Source organism: Zonotrichia albicollis, chromosome W, assembly GCF_047830755.1.
Source record: "Zonotrichia albicollis isolate bZonAlb1 chromosome W, bZonAlb1.hap1, whole genome shotgun sequence".
Classification (NCBI taxonomy): Eukaryota; Metazoa; Chordata; class Aves; order Passeriformes; family Passerellidae; genus Zonotrichia; species Zonotrichia albicollis.
The window spans coordinates 12,038,674-12,063,299 of record NC_133859.1 but is presented as its reverse complement, the minus strand read 5'-3'; the positions used below and the strand labels follow the sequence as shown (position 1 = coordinate 12,063,299).

At 45.1% G+C, this 24,626-nt stretch overlaps 1 protein-coding gene and 1 long non-coding RNA gene across 2 annotated transcripts in view; both read right to left on the bottom strand.

Annotated features, from left to right (window-relative positions):
* Positions 1 to 24,626, bottom strand: part of LOC141726976 (Golgi phosphoprotein 3-like) — a 200,415-nt gene that overhangs the window by 129,741 nt on the left and 46,048 nt on the right. The gene's annotated exons all lie outside the window — the stretch shown is intronic.
* LOC141726977 (uncharacterized) overlaps positions 13,276 to 24,626 on the bottom strand; it is a 54,505-nt gene continuing 43,154 nt past the window's right edge. The window contains exon 2 of the long non-coding RNA XR_012577932.1: positions 13,276 to 24,081. This is a non-coding gene — a long non-coding RNA (uncharacterized LOC141726977). The remainder of the gene's footprint in view (positions 24,082 to 24,626) is intronic.

Genomic DNA, 24,626 nt, shown 5'->3' with positions numbered 1-24,626 from the left:
TAAGTCTCATTAACTAATTCATCTCATTCATCTCTTCTATATAAACTCTGTTTTACAAAATATCAGTCTTTTCTAGTTCTCTTCTTGCACAATCTAATTAAGCACTGTGTCTACTTACACTTGTTTTGCTGCTTTGCAAAAAGGCTGTGCTAGTCACAGCCGAAACTCTGATATACCTGCAGACACAGACACACGCACCCCCCCCCCACTCTTTATCTCAAATTCACTAGAGCCAAGGCTTGAATTGCTGTGAGGGGGAGAATTCTTGGAATTCTTTTAACTCGCTTTATCGTAGTTAAGCATAAATCACCGTACTATAGCTCTCTTGTGTAAAATGCTACTCTTGTTTCAACAAAATCTTAAAATCTCTACAAACACTACTATACAATCTGAGAATCAAATTGCCACAATGCAGCGGAAGAAAATCACCACACAAAATCACTGGGAAGGGGCATATTTCTCAAAGTGCTCACTTTTCTCAACACAACACAGCATACTATAATTCGGCATTTACTCACATCAATTTTTCTTGGACACAATCAAAATAACAGCACACAGTCTAGAGATTAAATCTAAACATCTAAGGCAAAGGAACTCTCTGAGCTCATACTCACGGTTAAAATGTACTAAATCTACACAAATCACTACATTTAAACACAATAAATACTATCACTGACATTCCTTTACTCGCTTCTCCACAGGGCACTTCTCTCTTTGCCTTCGCAGCCTGCTGCAGCCGGTGCCTCTGGCTTCACTCGGCTGCTTCAAACACGGGTAGTACTGACCCCCCCCCGCACTGAAGGGCACTGTAGATTTACTCTCTTTTATATACCATACACTTATACACTTGCACGATTAGAAACACAGTGCACTGACTACACAATGCACACATTAACCATACAGCAACACAGTGTCCAGACATCACACACACACATAAACAAAACACACACGGGCTCAGCAGTTTGCTCTATCAGAACAATGAACCCCCAATACACACATACACGGGTTCACCCAGCTCACTCCCGGAGCCACTAGCGGTTCTGCTCTATCAGAACGATGAACTTCGTCTCTAATACAGCTGCTCTATCAGCTATACTCAGACGTCTCTGGGTGGTTTACTCCCTTGCTCTCCTTTCCCTCCCCCGGGGGCCCCTCAGTACATACTGTATCTTCCTCCGCAGGCCAGCAGGTCGTTGTCTGTCTTCGCAGGTGGCAAGTTGAGACAAGCGGAGCTCCACTAGGAAAAAAATCTTAGGGCGCGCCTTGGAGGTCCATCTATCTTCCCTGCCCCTGCGGGGACAGAGAACTCCTGCCTGGCTTGCCATAATGTTTTGCAGAGAAAAGAAGAAACCTCACAACTTTATAAAAGTTGTAAAGCTCGGTATGTTTATTTACAGCGCTGGACGCATATGGAGAAAATTCTCCTCAAAAGGCATGCGTACCCCTGAAAATCTCAGGTCTCCTTTTATTCCCCCTTCTAAATGCATATGCATACATTTTCACAATAGGTTCATACTTATTCATTCTGCGTGACATTTATCGCCAGTTCTTCTTTATCAAAGGAATTCCTAGGTCGGGGGCAAATTGACCTCGTGGTCTTTTCTGTTTTTCTTTCTCTGTCTCCTTGCTGTCTCGGCATGCGAGTTTTTCCTTCTACTTTGGCCTCACAGACTTTTCACCGCTGCTAGACGCTTCACCTAATTCAGAATGGATCTGTACTCTGTCTCACTGCGGAGCATCTGCATAACTTCAGCAGATCCCACACCAGGCTGAGCAACCACTTCACCGACTTCCTTCTCCAGTTTATATGAAATAGGTTTATGGATGTTATGAGTAACACTCCTGAGCACAGGGAAAGCCTGGGGACCCCCTGGCAAGGCCACAGCACCTGCTGTGTCCCGCCTCGTGAGCCCCACAGGGACAAGAGCAGATGACTGACTGGGAGCCGGCTCAACACCACTCACCCCTGCGCATCCTGCAGCACCAGCAGAGCCAGAGGATCCCCCTTCACGATCCTGTGAATGCCGCAAGGAAGCAGGCTCACACATCTCGTCAGACTTAGTTTTGGCTTCTCACCAGAAACGCCCAGGGTCCCTCGGATGCGCGGTCACCGGGCACAGGGGGAGCGTCCACAAATTCGACGCAGAGGGGCCACGGCCCCGGGAACCCATCGGCCTCCAGCCGGCCGCGTCAGCAGTCGTGTTAAAGGTAAATACCTCAGCGCCCCGGCAGAGGGCACCGTGGTGGACGCAGGTGCAGGCACGGCTCGCAAGCCCGGCGCGGATCGGAACGAGACGGGCACGCCCCCCCCCCCCCCCCCCACGGGAGAGGGGCGGAGCGCGGAGAGAGGCACGGCTTGCGGAGCCATGTCGCTGCGGGGCGGCACAAGGAAGTTGGGCAGGGCCTCTATGAGCTTCCGACCCGTGATGCAAGACCCAAAAGCAGGCACTGACCTGCCGAGAGGAGCATGGCGGGCTGCATGCCCACTCAAGCGGGGCGGGACAGAGCACTGACCGACACCCCGCCCCCAGCTGCTCCCACCGACTGTGCATGCCCAGCAGGCTGCGCAGGCCCAGAGATGGGCAAAGCCACCCCCCCTGACGATGAGCCCAACTCGGAGGCAGGCTAACCCGCCTCTGCCGCACTCAGGGGGAACCTGGTGGAAACACCACAATTCAGACAAAGAGTTGTCACCCAATCAGACTCAAGCAGAGGCGGAGGCTGATCCAGAGGCTCCCCGCCATCCCCAAGTTACAGGAAGGCACAAAGAGAGGGTGGACCCCCTCTTTGTGAGCGGGACGAGGACGGACAGCTGACTCCACAGAGCCCCAGGAGGCCCACGGGGGTCAATCCCCCAGATGCAGGTCCCACTGGCCGGAAGCCCAATCCACCCCAGGGGAACAATCGCCACCCCCCGGTATGGACCCGTCCACCCGTCCCCCAGTACACCATCCTGGGGCGAGAGGGAGGGCTCCACATCGCACAGAAACTCAAACTGCCCCTCATCCGAAACAGAAGGGCCCCCCTGGGAACTCTGAGGGCTACAAGAACCAGACCCCTGCCAAATCTCCTCACACTTTTTCCACTGCACCAGCAGCAACCCCACGTCCACGATGCAATCATCAGAGGGTCTCCATGAGGTGGACCCCCACGAGAGACCATGCCTCCCTGGAGAACGCCTTCACAGGGTCCAAAAAAAACCCCTGCTCTCTGGCCCACAGAAACAGCCTCTTAAAATCACTCCAGGAAACGGAAACCTGTTTCCACTCCAGGACCTCCCACCAGAGATCCAAAACAAGAGAATCCTCGAAACACACAGAGGTTGCCATCACCACAAGAACAGCAGGCAAAGCGCAAAACAGGGTGGGGGGAAGGACACGACCTCACCGGCAATCCGGACTGTGTCTCAGCCTAAGCTGCAGTACACTTCGGCGGTCTCCAGATGTCACTATAGGACACATAAGAACACAAGTGCGCACCGTTGCTCTCCACGTGAAGAAAGAAGGGAAGTTTATTTTCTGTCTCCAAAACAACATTTATAATTTTCCAAAAGTGACAGTGGATTGGAGGGTAACACTGCCACCTCTCCAATGACACTGGACAAACCAACAGTCCATCAAATTTCTCCTCCTCCATAAAAGAACGCAAAACAATGAGTTATTTACACAAAGTGTGTAAGAAAGTTCGTTACAAAAATGTCAACATCAGATGGCTTAGAAAATCTCAAAAAATCAGGGTGACAAGATACCAACCCCCACCGGACTACAACCACTTTTCAGGAAGTTGTAGAGAGTGATAAGCTCGCCTCTCAGTCTCCTTTTCTCCAGGCTAAACAACCCAGCTCCCTCAGTCATTCCTTATGGGGCTTGTGTTCCAAGCCCCTCACCAGCCTCATTGCCCTCCCCTGGACGTACTCAAGCATCTCAAAATCCTTCTCAAACCAAAGGGCCCAGAACTGGACGCAGTACTCAAGGTGTGAACTCACCAGTGCCGAGTATAGGGGAAGGATGACCTCCCTGCTCCTGCTGGCCACACTGTTCTCGATACAAGCCAGGATGCCATTGGCCTTCTTGGCCACCGGGGTACACTGATGGCTCATGTTCAGCCGGCTATCAACCAATACACCCAGGTCCCTTTCTGCCTGAGCACTGTCCAGCCACACTGCCCCCAGCCTATAATGTTGTGGCGGGTTACTGTGGCCAAAAATGCAGGACTCGGCACTTGGATTTATTAAACTTCATCCTGTTAGACTCTGCCCATCCATTCAACCATTCCAAGTCTCTCTGCAGAGTCCTCCTACCCTACAACAGATTGACACACAATCCCAGCTTAGTGTGGTCTGTAAATTTACTAATGAAAGACTCAATCCCCTTGTTAGCATTCAGAAACACATAATCACAAAAATGATTATGTCGGTGCTTTTATTAAGAGCTCTGGGAATCAGGGTATTTCAACCCAAATCTGATTCCGACTATACATTCAAGATGAACATGTCTTTATATTCTATCGTTATATAACTTTCATGTTAATTATTAAACTTATATTGTTCTACTGTATACATAGATTTCAGCCAAGCATAGCCCCCCTTACATTTCCAACATAGTTTCTCATGATTCTTCTTATGATTATACAATAATTATACTTAATTACAAAACAATCATCACATCTAACAAGTATATAATTTATCATACTGCTTACGCAGGTGCAGTGATCTGACAAAACACCAAGCCTAACATTTTCAGAGTCTATCTTTAACATTTTCCAGAGCCCGCACTATCATTCTCCCCCCTTTGAAAGCATTTTCACTTCACTATAGGTGTAAATGCTTTCCCTTAATACAGTCCTTTACTTCTCAATTTATACTTGACATTCTTCAAATCTATGATTGATGTAAACGTTGTCGTGAATGCTGTCACGAGCTGGAGAGCCTGAAGATGGTGAGCGTGAATCTTGTGTCAGTGCCTTTATTATTTTCTGGTTCCAGGACGTTTTCTTGTGTTTCTCTGCTTGCAAAATGCTCTAAACTAACTAAATTGCTAAGAATACAATTAGTAAGATTATCATACTCTCAATGACAGATTTATTCCATGAACTCACATTCTACCCTAACCTTTTAAATTAACTAGCCTGTAGTCAAATCCTTTTGCTCTTCTTGTGCTTCATGCTCTATTTGTTTCAACTGATTGATGTCATATTCTACATCTGCAGTTACAGTCGGGATGTGAATGCAGCAATGATCAACCTGTCCCTTTAAAAATCCACATACTCCATGCTCTTTCAGGAGTAACAAATCTAGGGCTAATCAATTTTGTAAAGTCATTTTTGTGGTAGCTTTTAATTGTACGTTTAACTCTTTAAATCTTTCTCAGATGACTCTTGCCAGTCTACCTACTTGACCTGTTAGTTTGTACAGCATCTCTCTGCTCTTATAGTTTGCTATAGGACCAAGCAAAGACTTTAGGGCCCACCCAAATTTCACTCCACTAGAGGGTTCTTGCTAAGTGTCATCTGGATTTTCATTGTCTAGAACTTCTTGTGTTGCTCTTATCTGCAGAAGTTCATGTTTTCCATTAAATGGGGACTTTTTCTAAATTGGACATAAGGTTGGGAGGCCTAAAGTAATTTCTTTTACTTTCTCGTCTACAAGCAGATGTGTTGTCCAGGTACCATCACTTGTTCCCCATACAAATTGTCCTGGACTTCGGATTGTACTCCTGGTACATCCTACGACTACTTTATAATTCATTTTGCTTTGTTTATGTTTGATCCCTCCGCAAGCGCAACCAATTTGTAGGGCTATTGCCAGGGCTGGCATCTTTTTTATCTCTGCATCATAAGAAGTGTAGTCATAAGTTTTATTACATGCCCACACACTTACTTTGTCTGCCCTCGTTCTGCTACTGGTGTCAGTGTACATTACTGCTGGGTCTGTTTCATTCTCGGATCCTTCCCACTTAATACACTAAGGGGTGTTTGCCATACATTGGAATCTTTGAAGAATACTCACAGACCACGCACTGTCCCAAGGTTCTATCTGATCTTTCCGATCCTTGGCCTCACATTTCCATACCAACGTGGTTTCTGTAACATTTTCTATAATCTTTTTATAGTGTGGTAAATGGCATTGCCATTGTGTGATGCCTCCCGATTCTCCCATAGGGGTTCCTAGTATTCCATCACTTAGAATACAGTCTTTCTGGCTCATAGGTCTCATCCATGTTCTTATTTTCTCTCAAGTTTCCTTGACTACTTGCCTCGACCCAGGTACCTGTTTGCATGCAATTGTTTTATTCTTTTGTATTTCAGGTAGTTTTGATGTTATGATTCCCCAATTTACTGGGTCTCCTGCTGCCTTTGGTATTGGCAGACAGGCAGTTATTCAGCTGGTGTTTTGCATTTTGGCAAAATCTTTGACTAATCCAATCATTACAATCTCAGCCAGAACTGCATTAGAAACTTTTATCACCTGTGTTTCTGCTTGTACCTCTCTCTTCATTCTAGAATGAAGAGTGGTTAGTTGATCTTTTTGCATTCAACATCCTAAAGACATTAATGACCATAACATTGGCACAATTACTAATAGCGTTCTCAAAGCAATTAAACCCATCTTATCTGCAGCCTTGTTTGTTCCACAGTGTACACAGTCTGTGATCCAGGATGGGCTTTCTTCACTCAGGTATAGTGAATCCAGGGGTCTATGCCGGCTACTTTGACTGCTGTAAAGGTGGTCAGCAGTACCTGATGGGGTCTACCCCACTTTTCTTTCAGTGGTTCTCCATTCCAGTTTTAATGTACACCTTGTCTCCTGGATGTATGTTATGAACTGGATTCTCGAGAGTCAGCGGTCTATTCCACACGAGGATGCTCCGGAGCCGAGCTAGAGTTTTCTCGAGAGACAGAACATAATTATACACTTTCTGCTTTCCTGTGATGTGTACATTAGGGTTAGGCTCAGGAGATTCATATGGTTTCCCACACAATATCTCATAACAACTGACTGACATGTCGTTCCTAGGCTTTATCTGAATCCTCAACAGTGCTAGTGGTAAAGCCTGGGGCCAGTGCAGCTTCACTTCTTGGCATATTTTACTGATTTGCCTTTTTAGTGTCTGATTCATCTTCTCTACTTGTCCACTTGACTGGGGTCTCCACGGTGCGTGGAGGTCCCAATTTATCCCCAGCAATCTACTTACCTCTCTTACTACTGTAGCTATGAAATGGGGTCCCCTATCTGATGATACCCCTAGGGGTACCTCGAACCTGTCAATAATCTCTTGTAGTAACCACTTAACTGTTTCATTTACTTGCTTCGTGCGACAGGGAAGGGCTTCTGGCCATCCAGAGAATGTGTCATCCCCCACTAACAGATATTTGTATCCTCGAGTTCTTGGTAGTTCTACAAAATCTACCTGCTAATAGTCTCCTGGCTCTCTTCCTATCTGAATTCTTCCTAACTGTGCCTGTTGCCTGGCCACTGGGTTGTTTTTTAAGCAGATATCACATTTTGACATTACTGATTTTGCCATTGTTAACATCCGTACTGAAATCAAACTCTGCTTTAGCAATTTTACCAATGCCTCTGCACCCCAATGGCATTCGTTATGTTTAATTTGTAGAACTTCTCTCATTATCAAGGGGGGTACCACTATCTGTCCTTGTGCAGTCACATACCATCCCTCTGAATTCTTTTGTGCCTTTAGCAAACGTGCCAGTCTCTCATCTTCTACTGAATATTTTGGTGTTGGAGGCAAATTGAATTGGGATACATTAAGCTTTAAAGGTATCAATGCCATTGTTGTTTGCACCTCTAGAGCAACCTGTCAGGCTGCCCAGTCTGCCCTTCGATTTCTCTCACAGATTTTGGAGTTTCCTGATTGGTGTGCTTTACAGTGTATAATTGCCACTTGTTCAGGTTTTTGTACTGCCTTTATCAATTGTAGGACTGCATCCTGATGTTTAATGTGTGTACCTCGAGAAGATAATAATCCTCTTTCTTTCTACAGTGCTCTGTGTACATGCACCACTCCAAAAGCATATTTTGAGTCAGTCTATATATTTACTTTTTATCCTTCACTTAGTTCTAGTGCTCTGGTTAAAGCAATCAGTTCTGCCTTCTGGGCAGATGTATTTGGTGGTAATGCCTTTGCCTCCACTACTGTATTGACTGTTGTTACCACATATCTAGCGTATCTGGTTCCGTTTTCCATGAAGCTGCTCCCATCTGTAAACAGTTCCCACTCTGGCTGCTCTAGTGGGACATCTTTCAGGTCTTCTCTTGCTGAATAGGTGTACTCTATTACTTCTACACAGTCGTGCTCTAATGGGCCTTCTTCAGTTGTGGTACCTAGGAACAAAGCTGAATTCAAAAGGTTAGTTGTTTTCAATGTGACATCATCTTGCTCAGTCAGGACTACCTTGAATTTTATCATCTTGCTTGGAGATAGCCAATGGCTCCCCTTCTGCTCTAAGGCAGTGGTTACCATGTGTGGTACATAGACATCTATGTGCCTTCCCATAGTAAGCTTCCTGGCTTTTTGTATCAGCATCACAGTGGCTGCAACTGCATGCAGACATGGAGGCCACCCGGCACTTATGTTGTCAAGTTGTTTGGAAAAGTAGCCCACCGGCCTTTTCCAGCTTCCCAGATGTAGGATCAGGACTGCTAGTGCTAGGCACAGCCTTTCATGTACAAACAACTGAAAATCTTTAGACAGATCAGGTAACCCTAATGCTGGAGCAGTTGTCAGTGCTTCCTTTAATTTTAGGAAGGCTTCTTTCTGTGGCTTGCCCCAGGTGAATGGCTGCGTCTTCTGAGCTTCATACAGGGCTTCCGCCATCAGTCCATAGTCCATGATCCACAGGCGACACCATCCTGCCATCCCGAGGAAGACTCGCAGCTCATGTAAATTCTGGGGCTCTGGAATAGCACAAATAGCTTGGAAACGGTTAGTACCTAGTTTTCGTTGCCCTTGTGAAATTTCACATCGCAGGTAAATCACAGTCTGTTGGGCAATTTGTGCCTTTCCTCTGGATGCTTTTAACTTCCCATTCCCAGTGAATTTAAAATCTCAATGGTTACCTTTATACAGGTTGCTTTTTCTTCTGTAGCTATTAGTATATCATCAACATACTGCAACAACAGGCATTGGTCTCTTGGTACTTGCCCATTTTCGGTCCAAATCTCCAGTTCCTTTGCCAGCCCCGAATAGGGTCGGACTGTTTTTGCAGCCTTGTCCAGGTGAGCTGGGTCTTTCTTCCATTCCCTGGGTTTTCCCACTCAAAGGCAAACAGTTTCCTACTTTCTTTGTCAAGAGGTATGCAGAAAAAGGCATCTTTTAAATCAATTACAGTAAACTATTTATATAGCTCTTTTACGGATGTTAGCAATGTGTAGGGATTTGTTACCACTGGATAAATGTCCTTTCTTATTTTATTTATTGCTCTCAAATCTTGCACTAATCGATATTCACCTATTTGGTTTCTTTACTGGTGTATTAAATTCTACTGTTTATTTATGACAGGCTCCTGAACCTGTTTTACAGGTTCCACGTCTAGTCAGCTAGTTATATTTGCCTAACACCACTGCCTTGGCAATGTTTTCTTGCTGGAACTGATTGCCCTTGTGAATCCGTTTGTTCAAGTTTGGGTATTCTTTTTTCTAATGTCCTTCCTATTTGCAATACGCACATTGATTTAGGCTTAACCCTTGCATTACTGGTCTTTTATCTTGACCACTTCTGCTACGTCTCCTGAAATTTGGGTTCCCTTTTCCTTGTATTACTGCCAAAAGGTTTTGCTGCTGCCTTTTACTAGCTTCTCTTTCGTGATTATTATATACTTTCCAGGCTACCTCAAGTAGCTTATCCAAATTCCTTAATTCGTCCCCTTCTAATTTTTGCAATTTCTTCTGAATATCATCGTGTGACTGAACTAAGAATATGAGAGCGAGCTGAACCTTTGCTTGTTCTGTGTCTATTTGGAGATCTGTGTATTTCCTTGCTACCTCCTTAAGCCTCTCCAAAAACGCAGTGGGAGATTCTTTCTTTTCCTGCCAAATCTCATATAGTTTAGACCAATTTATAGTTTTGGGCACAACATTCTGAACTCCTATTTGGATCCACTCCTGATATTTCCGTAGTTTCCTCATACCTCAAGGTAAATTAGGGTCCCATTTTGGATCCTCAATTGGGAATTTCTCATCTAAAGTTCCTGTTACAAGCCTGTTTCTGATATTCTCCCTTGCCCTTTCTTTGGCTGCCTTATGTACCATCTCTTTCTCAGTAGAATCCATCAAGGTATCTAATATTACTTGTATGTCATCCTAGTCAGGATTCTGAGTTTTTATAACCATTTTTACTACTCGTGCCACCTTATCAGGATTTTCTCTATAAGTTCCAACTAATTTGTTTCCAAATAACTTAATCTGCAGAAAAAGGCACCTTTACAAACACTGGCCCTTCCGCTCCTACACCTTGTCACAAGGGGGCAATCACAGTTCGCTTTTGTCTGCCTGTGGAAGGGGCTAGCAGCGGGCCTGTTAGCTAAAGGAGCAAGAAGTAAGAAGAAGAAGAAGCTGATAAGGAGCTTTCTCCAAGGCCGTAACCAAGGAGATCGAGAGAAGGAAGATAAGAGCATTCTGCAGCTGGATGAAGCGGTTTTAGAAAGTTAGGTGGAGTCAGAGTAACTTTTCACCAATGGCATGATATTGAATTATTGTGGCCAATAGCTAAGGTAGAAGAAGGGTAAACAACTGGAAAGTGTATAAAAGATCAGCCATTTTCATTAATAAACTGTTGCCAAGTGTTACCAACTGAGACTGCTTGTGGTCTGTGCTTTATGTCGTGACCGCCTCGACTGCGACATTTTGGTGACGCCGACGTGATAAGAACATAGTTGGTGGGGGCCCATACGGGGTCCTAGCAATTGGCAACCGTGACCCACTGGGACGTAGTGGGGGAGGCGGCGTTGGTGCAGCTGAGAGTGGCAGGTGGAAGCCACAGGGAGGTCCGGACCTGATTTCCTCCAATCAAGACACCTGGAAGTAGGTGAGCCACCAACTAGTAATAATGGGACAAAATTTATCTAAAGACGAAGAAAGTGTTCTGTCTACATGGAAAGTTTTGTTAAGAAATAAGGGAATTAATACGTCAGACTATGCGCTTCGTAATATATTGCTGTGGGCTAAATCACAGAATTTTGGCACTGATCCCAACACAGCATTTAGTGTTAAGGCATGGAAGAAAGTCGGGGACAGACTTTGGCAAGTTATTCGAGCGGGAGATAAAACAGCTGTTGATTTAGCAGTAACCGGGAACTCGCTCTTTGAGGCTTTACAAGAATGGAAAGTAGAGAGAGAAACGGAGAAAGATGCGGACGAAGAGTCGGGGCTGATAACAGAACCTGACAGGGGGGCTGAGGCAGAGGGGGCCTCTGAGGTAGAAGGGGGCTCTGATGGGGAATTTGGTGAAGAAAGTTCGGATGCCATGGGAGTTACCTGGCACGCTGCCAGAGCTTCTGGGAAAGCTGCCAGAGCTTCTGGGCTGGGTGCCAAAGCTTCTGGGAAAGCTGCCAAGGCTTCTGGGAAAGCTGCCAAAACTTCTGGGCAACCTGCCCTAGCCTCTTCTTATCAGACCCCTAAGCCTCCTTATCTCACACCTGCGCAGCAGCTCTCGATGGTGCCTGTATATACTACACCGCTATGCCAGTTAGCTGAAATGTCTCTAGCAGAGAGAAAAGCCCAGCCATCTGCCCCCCCGCTTCCCTCCTCTCTGGTCCAGCCGTCTGCCCCCCCGCTCCCCTCTGAGATGCTTGGACAACCTGCAAGGATGTATCCTCCTTTACCTGACAGTGGCAGCAACAGCGAGTCAAGTGATGAGTCTCCCGCAGTAACACCTGTGTTGGGGCAAGGAGCTCTGGCCCCTTCATCTTGTAAGAGCTCTAGCCTTACTGCCCCATGGACTTTGCCTCCATGTCAAGTAACTGTGCTTCCTCGACACCCTCAGGAGTTTTGGGAATTTGTTAGGAGGAAAGCAGTTGAAGAAAAGAATTGGGACATCATAGAAAGGTTAGGTGCTCCAAGAGTACCTCAGGAGAACAGTGCCAATGCAAATGTTGCTTGTGATAACCCTATGGCTTTTCCAGTTTTCAAAGCAGCTCCTGGAACAGCACAGAACAACAGTCATCACGTCTTCGCCTGGAGGGTTGTGCAAGACCTCCAATCGAAAGTAGCTCAGTATGGTATTAATTCCTCAGAGGTAATGTAATTAATACATGTGATTAATGCAGATTTGCTTGCACCTTATGATATCACTCATCTTGCTACAATTCTATTCCAGCCAGTACAATATGGTGTATTTCAAGAAACTTGGAGGCAAGTGGCTGAGCGCACGGCTTTAACAAATAAGCAATTGCCTCAACACGACCCTCGTCATGCTGTGGATGTTGATGCCCTACTGGGCTCTGGGCCTTTTGCTAATCCAGATTGACAGGCAAGGTGGGATCCTTCAATTTTGGCACAAGCTCAGCAAATTGGCATGAGTGCCTTAACTAAAACAATGGAAATGGCAGCTCCAAAGCAGAAATATGTTACTATACAACAAGGGACAAGAGAACCATTTTTGCAGTTTGCAGAAAAACTTGCTGCCGCTATTGAGAAACAGGTAGATGATGAAACTTTGCAAGAGAAATTGTGTGTACAATTGGCTAAAGAAAATGCAAACCCAGACTGCAGAAAGATTATTGACACTTTGCCTCGGGAACCCACCTTGTCTGAAATGGTTACTGCTTGCTCGAAAGTTGGTTCAGTTGAACATAAAATGGCAGCTCTTGTTGCAGTGTTAAGACCTTCAGTGAAGTGTTATAATTGTGGACAACAAGGGCACATAAAGTCACAGTGTACTGTCCAGAAAACAACATTTAGGCCAAGTGCAATCAGTGATGTTGTATGCAACCGTTGTGCTAAATCTGGGCACTATGCTAAGCAATGCAGGAGTAAATATCATGCAAATGGTCAGCTATTGCCGGGAAACCCAAAGAGGAGCGCGAAGGGGCGCGTGGGGAAACAAGTACCCCAACAACTACAACAGCAAATGCTGGTCTTCCCAGCCCTGCAAAGCTACCCATTTGCGAACAATTCTCAGGGGCAACAAGCAGGTCCGCAGGGATTGATATACCCACCGCTGACACAGTAACCATTTAAACAAAAGAAATATGTAAGGTACCCCTTGATGCCTATGGCCCGATAGGACGGGGATTGAGTGCGTTTTTGATAGGGAGATCAAGTACTACACTTAGAGGTATTCATGTGCATCTAGGGCTTATTGATGCTGATTATTTAGGGCAGATTCATGCTATGGTATCCATTGATGACCCTCCTGTCACTATTCAGAAAGGAACTTGCATTGCTCAACTTGTACCTTTTGTGAGTTCTGTTCCAAACACAGTGGACCGAAGTCGCGGCACAGGAAGCTTTGCATCGACAGGAGAACCTCAAGTGTTTTGGACTGGGAAAGTAACAGAGAGCCGTCCAGAAAAGACATGCACTCTCACCGCCAGTGGATGCCATCCAGGAACTATATCAGTAACAGGTTTGATTGACACTGGAGCAGATGTCACAATACTCTCACGACTTTGCTGGCCTCAATCCTGGCCTCTTACTCGTGCAAGTTTTGGACTCCTGGGGTTGGGTGGTGCTACAACAGGTGGCCTGTCAGCCATTGTAATTAATGTAAAACATCCTGATGGCCAACAAGCTAACATCAGACCCTATGTTGCCGATGGTCCTCTAAGTTTGTGGGGACGAGATTGTTTATCTCAATGGGGTGTCAAAATTACTACGGATTTTTAATGGGGGCCACTGTGTTGCAGGGCAATGAACGTCCAGTTGTACCCCTGACATGGTTGACAGATAAGCCTGTCCGGGTTCGCCAGTGGCCCCTGACTACTGAAAAGCTTACTGCCCTGCAAGAATTAGTTACAGAACAATTGCAAGCAGGACACATTGAGGAATCATTCAGTCCCTGGAACACCCCTGTTTTTGTAATAAAAAAGGAATCAGGAAAATGGAGACTTTTACATGATTTACGGCAGATAAATGCTGTAATGGCAACAATGGGAGCTTTGCAACCAGGCCTTCCTACACCCACAATGATTCCACAGGAATGGCAAATAGTTGTCATTGATCTAAAAGATTGTTTCTTCACTATTCCATTGGCTGAGCAGGACAAAGAAAAATTCGCTTTTACGGTGCCTTCTATAAATCATGCGGAACCTGATAAAAGATATCAATGGAAGGTACTCCCACAAGGCATGAAAAATTCGCCAACTATTTGTCCATGGTTTGTGGCACAGGCCTTGTCAAAAGTGCGGGAGCAATTTGCAAACTGCTACTGCTATCATTACATGGATGATTACTTGTTGGCATCTGACAACAAGCAACAGTTGTCAGCTCTTAGACAATGTGCTGTGACAAATTTGAAAGCCTTTAGTTTGATCATTGCTTCAGAGAAAGTGCAGGAACACACGCCTTGGAAATACCTAGGTATGTTGCTGACCAACACTCAAGTTATGCCTCAACCTGTAAAGTTAGACATTGATGTTAAAACTGCTACTGATGTAAAGAAATTGGTTGGTTTAATAGGTTGGATTCGATCATATTTAGGCATAACTAATCATCAGATGCAGCCATTGTTTGATTTGCTTTCAGGCATCACTTCCTCCACTGATGAGAGGCAATTGACCTCAGCGGCAAAAAAGACCCTAGAAAAAGTTGAATTAGCCCTAGCACACAAATTTGTTAACAGGATAGATCCCTCTGTTGGTGCTCAATTGCTTATTTTGAAGGACCATGAAATACCATGTGGAATACTGTGTCAATGGAATGATAATTGGGAAGATCAGTTGCATATTCTGGAATGGATATTTTTATCTTTCAGATCTCGGAAAACAGCTCCAGGACTTTATGAGCTTTTTGCAGATATTATCATCAAGGGTCGCAGGCGTTGTCATGAGATTTTGGGACAGGACCCTGTGACCATTGTGATACCTGTACAACAGTGGTATTTCGAATGGTGCTTTCAAAATAATTATGAATTGCAATCTGCCTTATCTTGTTTTACAGGCCAAATCTCGTATCATTTGCCTTCTCATCCTGTTCTAACACTGGCTAAAGAGATCCCTTTTGAAGGCAAGCAAATTTGTTCTCCTGTTCCAGTGGAAGGTATAACAGTTTTTACAGATGGGTCCGGGAAAACCGGAAAAGCAGCTGTGGCTTGGAGAAAGGATGATCACTGGGAATATCAGACAGTGATTCAGCAGGGATCTCCTCAATTGGTTGAACTTTCTGCTGTTCTTTTGGCTTTTACTTTGTTTCCTGGTTCTGTAAACATAGTTACTGATTCATTTTATGTTGCCAATTTGGTTAAGCATTTAGATCAAGCAGTGTTGTGTAATATTCAAGAGAAACTGTTGTTTACCATATTAGTGAAGTTGTGGACAGTTATTGGTGCTCGAAAACATTCTTACTTTATCATGCACATTCGCAGCCATACATCATTACCAGGATTTTTTGCTGAAGGCAATGCCTATGTAGACTCTTTAGTAGCTGCTGCTGCAATCAAAACTGTACCCAATGTGTTGCAGCAGGCAATTTTATCCCATCAATTTTTTCATCAGAGTGCTCAAGCTTTACAGCAGCAATTCAAATTGTCTACTGCCGAAGCAAAATCTATTCTTTCCTCTTGTCCCGACTGTCATATGACTCATGTCACTCAGTATTATGGTACCAACCCTAGAGGTCTTTCTGCGTTAGAAGAATGGCAAACTGATGTTACAAAAATGCCAGAATTTGGTCGCTTTAAGTATGTTCATGTTACAGTTGATACTTTTTCTCATGCAATGGTTGCTTCAGCATTCACAGGAGAAAAAACTCGAGATGCTATTCGTCATTTTTATCATGCCTTTTCTATTCTAGGTGTTCCGTGTCATGTAAAAACAGATAACGGCCCAGCATATGCTTCGCAGAAAATGCAAGCATTCTTTCGTGCTTGGGGCATTGAGCATTCAGCAGGTATTCCACATGTCCCCACGGGCCAAGCAATTATTGAAAGAGCTCACGGACTTCTTAAACGTCAGGTTCAAAAACAAAAAGGGGGAATGCAACAGGAGCCACCTCAAGTGAGATTAGATAAAGCTGTTTATGTGTTAAACTTCTTGCGTCCCCTACCTGACTCACAGTTATCTCCAATCTTTTGCCATTTTTCTTCTTTGAATTCTAAGCAACGAAATTTCCATAGAAATGTCAAGGTATGGGTCAAGGATTTGATTACTGGTATATGGTCTGGTCCAGTGGAACTGATAACCTGGGGAAGGGATTATGCTTGTGTTTTGACAGATAATGGTCCTCGATGGGTTCCTGCTTGCTGTGTCAAACCTTACCTAGAGCGTGCGGGAAAGGACAGGATCGATAGTTCTGCAGCTGAAGCAGAGCGTGCGGATGACACTGGCTAAGACCATATATCGGTACTTGAAGATGGATGAAGGACAGGAACGATTGTATTAAGAGTGGGAATTTTGTTGATGGTTGTGATTGTGATTTTGTGTGTCCCCTCTCTGCTTGGGTTTTTGCAAAGGGCCCTGCAAAAATCCATAGCAGCTGTATTTACAGTTCAAAAACAAAAAAGGGGGAATTGTGGAAGGGGCTAGCAGCAGGCCTGTTAGCTAAAGGAGCAAGAAGTAAGAAGAAGAAGAAGCTGATAAGGAGCTTTCTCCAAGGCCGTAACCAAGGAGATCGAGAGAAGGAAGATAAGAGCATTCTGCAGCTGGATGAAACGGTTTTAGAAAGTTAGGTGGAGTCAGAATAACTTTTCACCAATGGCATGATATTGAATTATTGTGGCCAATAGCTAAGGTAGAAGAAGGGTAAACAACTGGAAAGTGTATAAAAGATCAGCCATTTTCATTAATAAACTGTTGCCAAGTGTTACCAACTGAGACTGCTTGTGGTCTGTGCTTTATGTCATGACCGCCTCGACTGCGACATCTGCCTATGTTTTTCTATCACAACCAGCGCAAGCTTTCACTGGCTCCGAGTTCTGTGGGCTACTGGGGTCGCTGATTCATTACTATTGCTATCTTTTTACTTGCATCCCTCCCCCTCTTTTTTATCATAGTTAGGTTTTGCTCATCTTCCAAGGAAGAGGAATCAGGTGACAATGGGAAAGGAGGATAAAGAGAGAAAGGTGTACTAGGCGAGACAGGTTCAGGATTAGGTGAGGTAGGGACAAGCAGTGGGATACGGACAGATGAAACAGGTGGGATAGGGTTAGGTTCTCTTGGTCTTATTGGAGCTACCTGTAAATCAATATCTGTATAATTTTCCCTACTCAGGCTTTCTTTCAATGTCAAGTGTTCTAAACAATGTTCCTCACAAACCCCACACTTATCACTTGTAGATGCTCTAACCACCATTAATCCACATTCGTCCTGCCATTCTGGCTTTCCCCGTAAATAGAAAAACAAATCAACATACAGAACCTCATCCCGTTTTCCTTCTTGTTTACAAAACAACATTACCTGCGAAATAGTGTTATATTGCAGAGTCCCATATTTTGGCCATTTTTCGCCATTCTCCAAGACATATTCTGGCCACCATGTATTACAGTAATCAATCAACATAGCCTTACATAATTCTTCCCCAAAATTACCCTGTTTCCAATGTGCTAATAAGCACCCCAAAGGAGAAGTTTGCGGAATAGAGGCATTGCTGCCCAAAATCCTTTTAAGTTTCTCCATTCTAAATACACCACAAATGCCAAACCCGCAATGCTTTTCATGATTGTCTTGCGGACAGTGCCTAGGCAATACCACCAGGAATTCCTTAGCCCAATCAGAGCGTAGCTTTCACTGCGTCTTATTGGCAGGCACCCAAACCAAAATAAAAAGCACCTTAACTTTCTCCCGGGGATGTTGTGAGTGGCAGAGATGGGTCGTGGCCAATTGAGCTCCCCGAGAATCCCTCGGTGCTGGCTGGAGCGTAGTTGACTCGCAAAACTCGCTCAGCAGCACTCGCAAGGGTCCCATCTGGGTCGCAAAATGTTAGCGTTCAGAAACACATAATCACGAAAATTATTATGTCGGTGCTTTTATTAAGAGCTCTGGGAATCAGCGTATTTCAACCCAAATCTGATTCCGACTATACATTCAAGATGAACATGTCTTTATATTCCATCATTATATAACTTCCATGTAAATTATTAAACTTATATTGTTCTACTGTATACATAGATTTCAGCCAAGCATAGCCCCCCTTACATTTCCAACATAGTTTCTCATGATTCTTCTTATGATTATACAGTAATTATACTTAATTACTAAAAAATCATCACATCTAACAATTATATCATTTATCATACTGCTTATGCAGGTGCAGTGATCTGACAAAACACAAAGCCTAACATTTTCAGAGTCTAACATTTTCCCAGGGCCCCACTATAACCCTCATCCATGTTAATAAAGATATTCAACAGAACTGGCCCCAGCACAGACCCCCGAGGGACACCACTGGTGACTGGCTGCCAGCTGGATGCAGCAGCATTCGCCACTACTCTCTGGGCCTGGCCATCCAGCCAAATCTTAACCCAGCAAAGAGTGCTCCTGTCCAAGCCGTGAGCTGCCAGCTTTTCCAGGAGTATGCTGTGGGAGACAGTGTCAAAGGCCTTGCTGAAGTTCAGGTACAAAACATTAACAGCCTTTCCTGCATCCACCAGGCAGATCACTTGATGATAAAAGGAGCTCAGGTTGGTAAAACAAGACCTACCCCTCCTACACCTATGCTGGCTGGGTCTAATGCCCTGGTCATCCTGTAAGTTCTGTTTACTTTATGGGTTAATAAGGTGAGGAATTAATGGATCGTTAACTTCCTCTGGAAAGCAGGCACATGGATCTTGAGCTATCACACACTAACTGTATGTTTTGGGGATTATTTTAATAATAGTACCTACTGTGAGGAAATGACACCGAGGGAAATTTTCTCCCAACCCTTTAACCATCTCTTTGGGTCTGCCCTATTACAGCGACCTTAGGAGGTCACTGGGTGAGAGAAGGACGAGAATCTTGTTCCTTGATCAGAAGGCTTGATTTATTGATATAAGATATAATACATTATAACTATACTAAAAAGAATAAAGAGAGAGCTTGCAGAGACTGCTAAGCTAAGAATAGAATAGAAGGAAAGAATAACAAAGTTCTGTGTTCAAGGAATCTCCCCTGAGCTGCTCCCGTGATTGGCCCTTAGTTGGAAACATGCAAGATGAGCTAATCACAGGATCACCTGCCACATCTCACAACAGCCGATAACAATTTGTTCACATTCTTCTTCTGGGGCCCTTTGCCTCCCAGAAGATGGACAAATCCCAAAGAAAGGATTTCTATGAAGAAATGTCTGGGACACTGCCCCACCAGTTTTCAAAACGTTCAGATTCAGTCTTAATACTAATGATATAATACAATGGTTGGTGTTGCTGATAGGCCTCTTCTAGTTTGCATTCAGACATAAGGGAAGATTAACTAGGATAACCACCCTGACACCTACCCCAGAGACTACATATGCTGCCCCAGAGACTGACCCTGCCCAACAGCCCACCTCAGAAATGAACCACCCAGATTGGGTGGAGGTTCTGGGGAAGGAGATAGGCCAGATGCTGAGGGAGTATATTTCCCGAGCTGGTGAGAAGCCCTCCCCCTGACTCAAAGAGGGAGTCTAATAGTGCAGAACTGGAACTCACAGATGTTACAACCATACAGGTTCCAGCTAAACATCAAAGGCAGTGACAGCCAGCAGAAGTCGCCTCTGTAGAAACAAGGAGATCTAAGATGAAAGCAGAGCACCCAGACAAGGATAAGAATGGAGAGCTCTCACAACCCACAGGGGAGCCGGAGGTTGCAACCATCAACGAGGCCCTGATGTACAAAAGTCTCCGTAATCTGCACAAAGACATTGTACGATGAGCACATGAGGCTTATACAACCTGGTTTCTTCTGGTCTGGGACTTTATGGGTACAGGCGTCCAACTGGATGGTGGTGAGGCAAGGAATTTGGGACCCTTGATCCAGGACCTAGGTATGAATCAGATTTTTGTAAGAGAGCCAGGGTCCCTTTCCCTCTGGGAGTGGCTTTTAATGAGTGTCAGAGAGAGGTTTGTCCACAGGCAAAGAATGCAGGAGCACCACCATAGAATGCGCTGGAAGACCCTTGAGGAAGGGATCCATTCCACAGCTGAGAGAAGTGGCGGTATTGGAGGTACTCTTTGAGAGGGATGGACAGCATGATAATGACCCCAACAAGGTGAAGTGCACAGGGCAAATGTTGTAGAACCTGGCAAATCTAGAGCCATCTCAATACACCACCTTCATTGCAACGATTGATGCTGATACCAACCGAGACACAGTAGGCTCTATTGCCAATCACCTTAGAAATTATGAGAGTATGATCAATGGCCCAATGCAGGCTCATGTCTCTGCTGTGGTAAAGGAATACAAAGAGGAGTTCAAAGAGGAGGTGAGGGAGATGAGGGAGGAGTTGAGGAAGATCAATGCAGCATCCATGTGAATCACAGGCTCCAAAGTCAAAGCCCAACATCCCCCAGCTAGAGAGAGCGGGTACACCCCACAGGTTGACCTATGGTTCTTCCTGCGTGACCATGGGGAAGACATGGGAAGGTTGAGACAGAGTAGAGATCCATTCTGAATTAAGTGAAGTGTCTAGGAGAGGTGAAAAGTCTGTGAGGCCAAAGCTGAAGGAAAAACTGCATGCTGGAGACAGCAAGGAGACAGAGAAAGAAAAACAGAAACGACCACGAGGTCAATTTGCCCCCGACCTAGGAATTCCTTTGATAAAGAAGAACTGGCGATAAATGTCACGCAGAATGAATATGTATGAACCTATTGTGAAACTGTATGCATATGCATTTGGAAGGGGGATAAAAGGAGACCTGAGGTCTTCAGGGGTACGCATGCCTTTTGGGGAGGCTTGCGTCCGACACGCGTCGTAATAAAGGCATACCGGGCTTTACAACTTTTATAAAGTTGTGAAGTTTCTTCTTTTCTCCGCAAAACAAGGTGGGATAGGAAACCTACTTCTGTCCTGGCAGCATGGGTGCTTCAACTCAAGGAAGGAAACACTAAGCGAGGGAGTTCCACTACAGTGAAGGAAACCTCAACCTCCCATGACTGAGCTGCTGGGTATGATCTGTCAGATCCCCTTGAAGGAACCTCTAGTATGTATGCCCAGGAAAGTAATAATAACCAGAGCTAGAGGGGTCCTGCCTCTAGCCAGGGAGAGGCACGGGAAAACCGGATCTTGTGGATGGTGTGGATCCGATGGCCTGGCACATCAGAGCCTCAAAAATATGATGCCTTAGTTGATACTGGTGGGCAGTGTACCCTAATGCCATTGGGACATGTGGGGGCAGAATCTGTTTCCATATCTGGGGGGATCACAGCAATGGACCCTGTTGGAAGCCAAGGTGAGCCTGACTGGGGAGTGGCAGATGCATCCTATTGACCGGCTGTCATGGTTTAGAGCAAATTTGGGAAAGAATCCCCAAAGGGGCTCTGATAGTAAAGCAAATTCAATTGGCCCCTCCCCCCCAACCAGTCTGGGAGAAAATACCTCCTTGGAGAAAGGTGGAAAAGAACTGTTTATTAAACAATAAAACCTAAACAATATAAAAAAATAAAACCCCTTGCTGCTCCAAAAGAGATGACAAACTGAGAAAACCCTATCCCCGGGTTGCAGCTCAGCTCACTCAGTCTCTTATCAGTCCCTCTGGTGCTGGAAATGTCGCAGGCCAGGCCCAGCCCGGTGGGCCACAGGTGCAGCTGCCGGTGCTCCACTGGGTGTTCAGTCCAGAGCAGGTTTCAAGAAGTCCAAAGAAAAGGGAAAAAACCCAAAAGTCCAGGGAACTTCTTTGCCTCAGCTAGCTAAACTAACTAAAAGCAAAGGAGAGCTCTGTCCCGCTGTCTGTCCATCTGCAGACAACAACAGTCCAGGAGCAGGAATGTGGAGGAGTGAGTACAGTGTCTGAAAAAAAATCTGTGCACTTTTTCTCTTCCCCCTTCACTCTCTGGAACAGGTCTTAAAGGTACAAAACTTATCATTCAGCATAAACAAAACTAGACGATTGGGGATAAAAGCATCATATAGTCAACCCAGGACACCAGCCCAGAGGCCCCGTGTATTCTAGGCATAGACTTCTAAATGAGCCTAGCTTGGTCTTATCCTATGCAAGCTGTTACAGCTCCAGAGCTCAGTCCCCAAGGGGACTGGGTGCTAGAAGCCAGCTCGCTCTCAGACCAAGGCCGTGGGTTAGCCCCTAGCAAGCAGGGAGATATTCAGCTCTTAGTGATTAGGCAGCTCTTGTGATTTCAGCTTTGCTTGCTAGGTAGCTTTTCCCTTGGCCTAAGGCTCCAGCAGACGGTAGAGAGAGGAGAAGCAGAAGACACTGGCTGTTCCACGAGTATGGCTTTATTGTAGGGGTCCGTGAAGGGTCTCAGCTCTTCTTCTTCCGAGTTAGTAGGGGTACAGTATGCTACTTTTATACCCTTGGCCTGGATCCAATCCTGACCAATGGCAAAGGTGTTAGAGTGACCATAAGTGACCAATAGTAGGGTTTAACACAATATTGCCTTACATGGCTATAGGGATAAGGTACAAGGCGGATGTCCCTGGAGACAGGAAACTTCTTTGCTGCTGTGTCAGCATTCTATTCTCCAAGGGGCCCTGGCTAAACCTGAGGGGTTTACTACAACTCCACTTTCTGTTTTTACAAAAAATGCATTTGCGAGAGTTCTTTTGAAACAGTGAACAAGACACAAGAACATAACTAACACTGTAAAAATTACAAGGAGAATCAACAACAATCTCTTAACTAAAGATGCGGCCCATCTTGTTAGTCCCCATTGCCCGAAAATTTCATTGACCCAATCTGGGATTCTTTCTACTTTCAAGTCCTTCACAAGATCTTTCAGTTTCTGGATGTTCGCATGGATGGATTCCGAACGTGAAGAGAGGTTGAAGCAACACATTCCTTCAAAGTCCTCACATCCATGTCCGTGGGCAAGCAGCAGGAAGTCGATTGCTGCTCGGTTTTGGAGTGAAGCTTGTCTTGTGGTTTCTTCTTCCTTTAAGAGATCACTCAGGGCTGCTGATGTGGCGTTAGCTTGTTTACTGAGCCAGCACTCAAGGTGACTGATTTCACCGAGGGCTTTAGCTGCAGCTATCCAGGGTAAAAACAGAGAGACTGCAATCTTTTTTGGTCTGTTCCAATCGTATAATCTCGGATCACAATTTTCATCGAATTCAGTGTATGACCTTTTTTCACGTTTTGATTCTCTTTCTTTTTTCCAATTATGTAATAGGGTGATGTTTGGAGTAAGGGTAGAAAGTTCTCCCAGAGTACAGGGACCTCTCTGGAGTCGGGAGGGGATCCCTGCCCATACTCTGTCACCACAGATGAGAAACATTCCCTTGGGTAATACTTTGGGATGGAGAGAGGACACAGAAATTACACGTGAAGTGTAATTGCACCAATCATGAGGGTTATAGGCTTTGTTTACTGGTGATACATCTTTTCGATATGTGTTTTTGTATTGGTCAATTTCTGGCCAATCATTTTTCGGACGCCTATAGTAAAATTTGACACAATATGTGGCCTTGGAGGATCCCAATAGATCCAATTCTTGGGGTTCCTCTCGAGCATCTGGCAGAATTTTTGTCCACTCATCCCAAGTATCAGCCCCATTGGGTCTCTTACCTGTGGTGCAGAGAACCTCTGAGTTCTGGACAGGCCAATCGTCTGCTATAAAGGGGATTCCTACTAGACATGTAGAAAGTGGATTATCTATGCTTCCCATAGACAAGCGCATATTGTCTTGTTTTAATGTTTTTGCTAAGGTTACCCAAACATTATGGCTAGGCTGAGGACTAATCCAGCCGAAGGCACGCGGTACGGTGTAGAGCATCCAGGCAGCGGTGAGGACAGCACCGACGGAGATATTTTTCATCTTTGGGCAGGATTAGGGCTTCTGATAGGGAATATAAGCACAATTTGTTATCTTTATGATGAGAGGGATTTCTGCCTTGTTCTTTTCTGTGTTCCCCTCCTCCCCCCCTTTTTCTTTTAATTTCTAAGCTGCACTACAGGAGGAGGAGCGGGTAGAAGGTTATGAGGTTTTAAGGTTAGGGAAAGGGAATAATACTTTTTACTATACAATACACAGTGTAATAACACATAATTCAGAGAACACTTTTGTGTGAAGGCTATCTGTGGCCTATTACAGTAGACTGTTATTTGACTTTCTGTTTTGTCTGCTGCCTTGTAATGGGGCGGTCTGTTCTTGTGTTTGTGGGTGTTCGGCGACGCCTTCGTCTCCAGGCTGAGCTGGTTTGGTTTTGAGGTGGTCTTGTGTTTGCCTCAGGAGAATTCTTGTCCTCGTCTGTAGTAGTGTTCGCTGTGCCTAAGTATGGTTTTACGTATTTTCCTGGGTACCACCTTGGACCTGATGGTAGTAGCACGCATGCATAACCTCTTCCCCAGGTAATCAACTGATGAGGCCCTGAGATTTGGTGT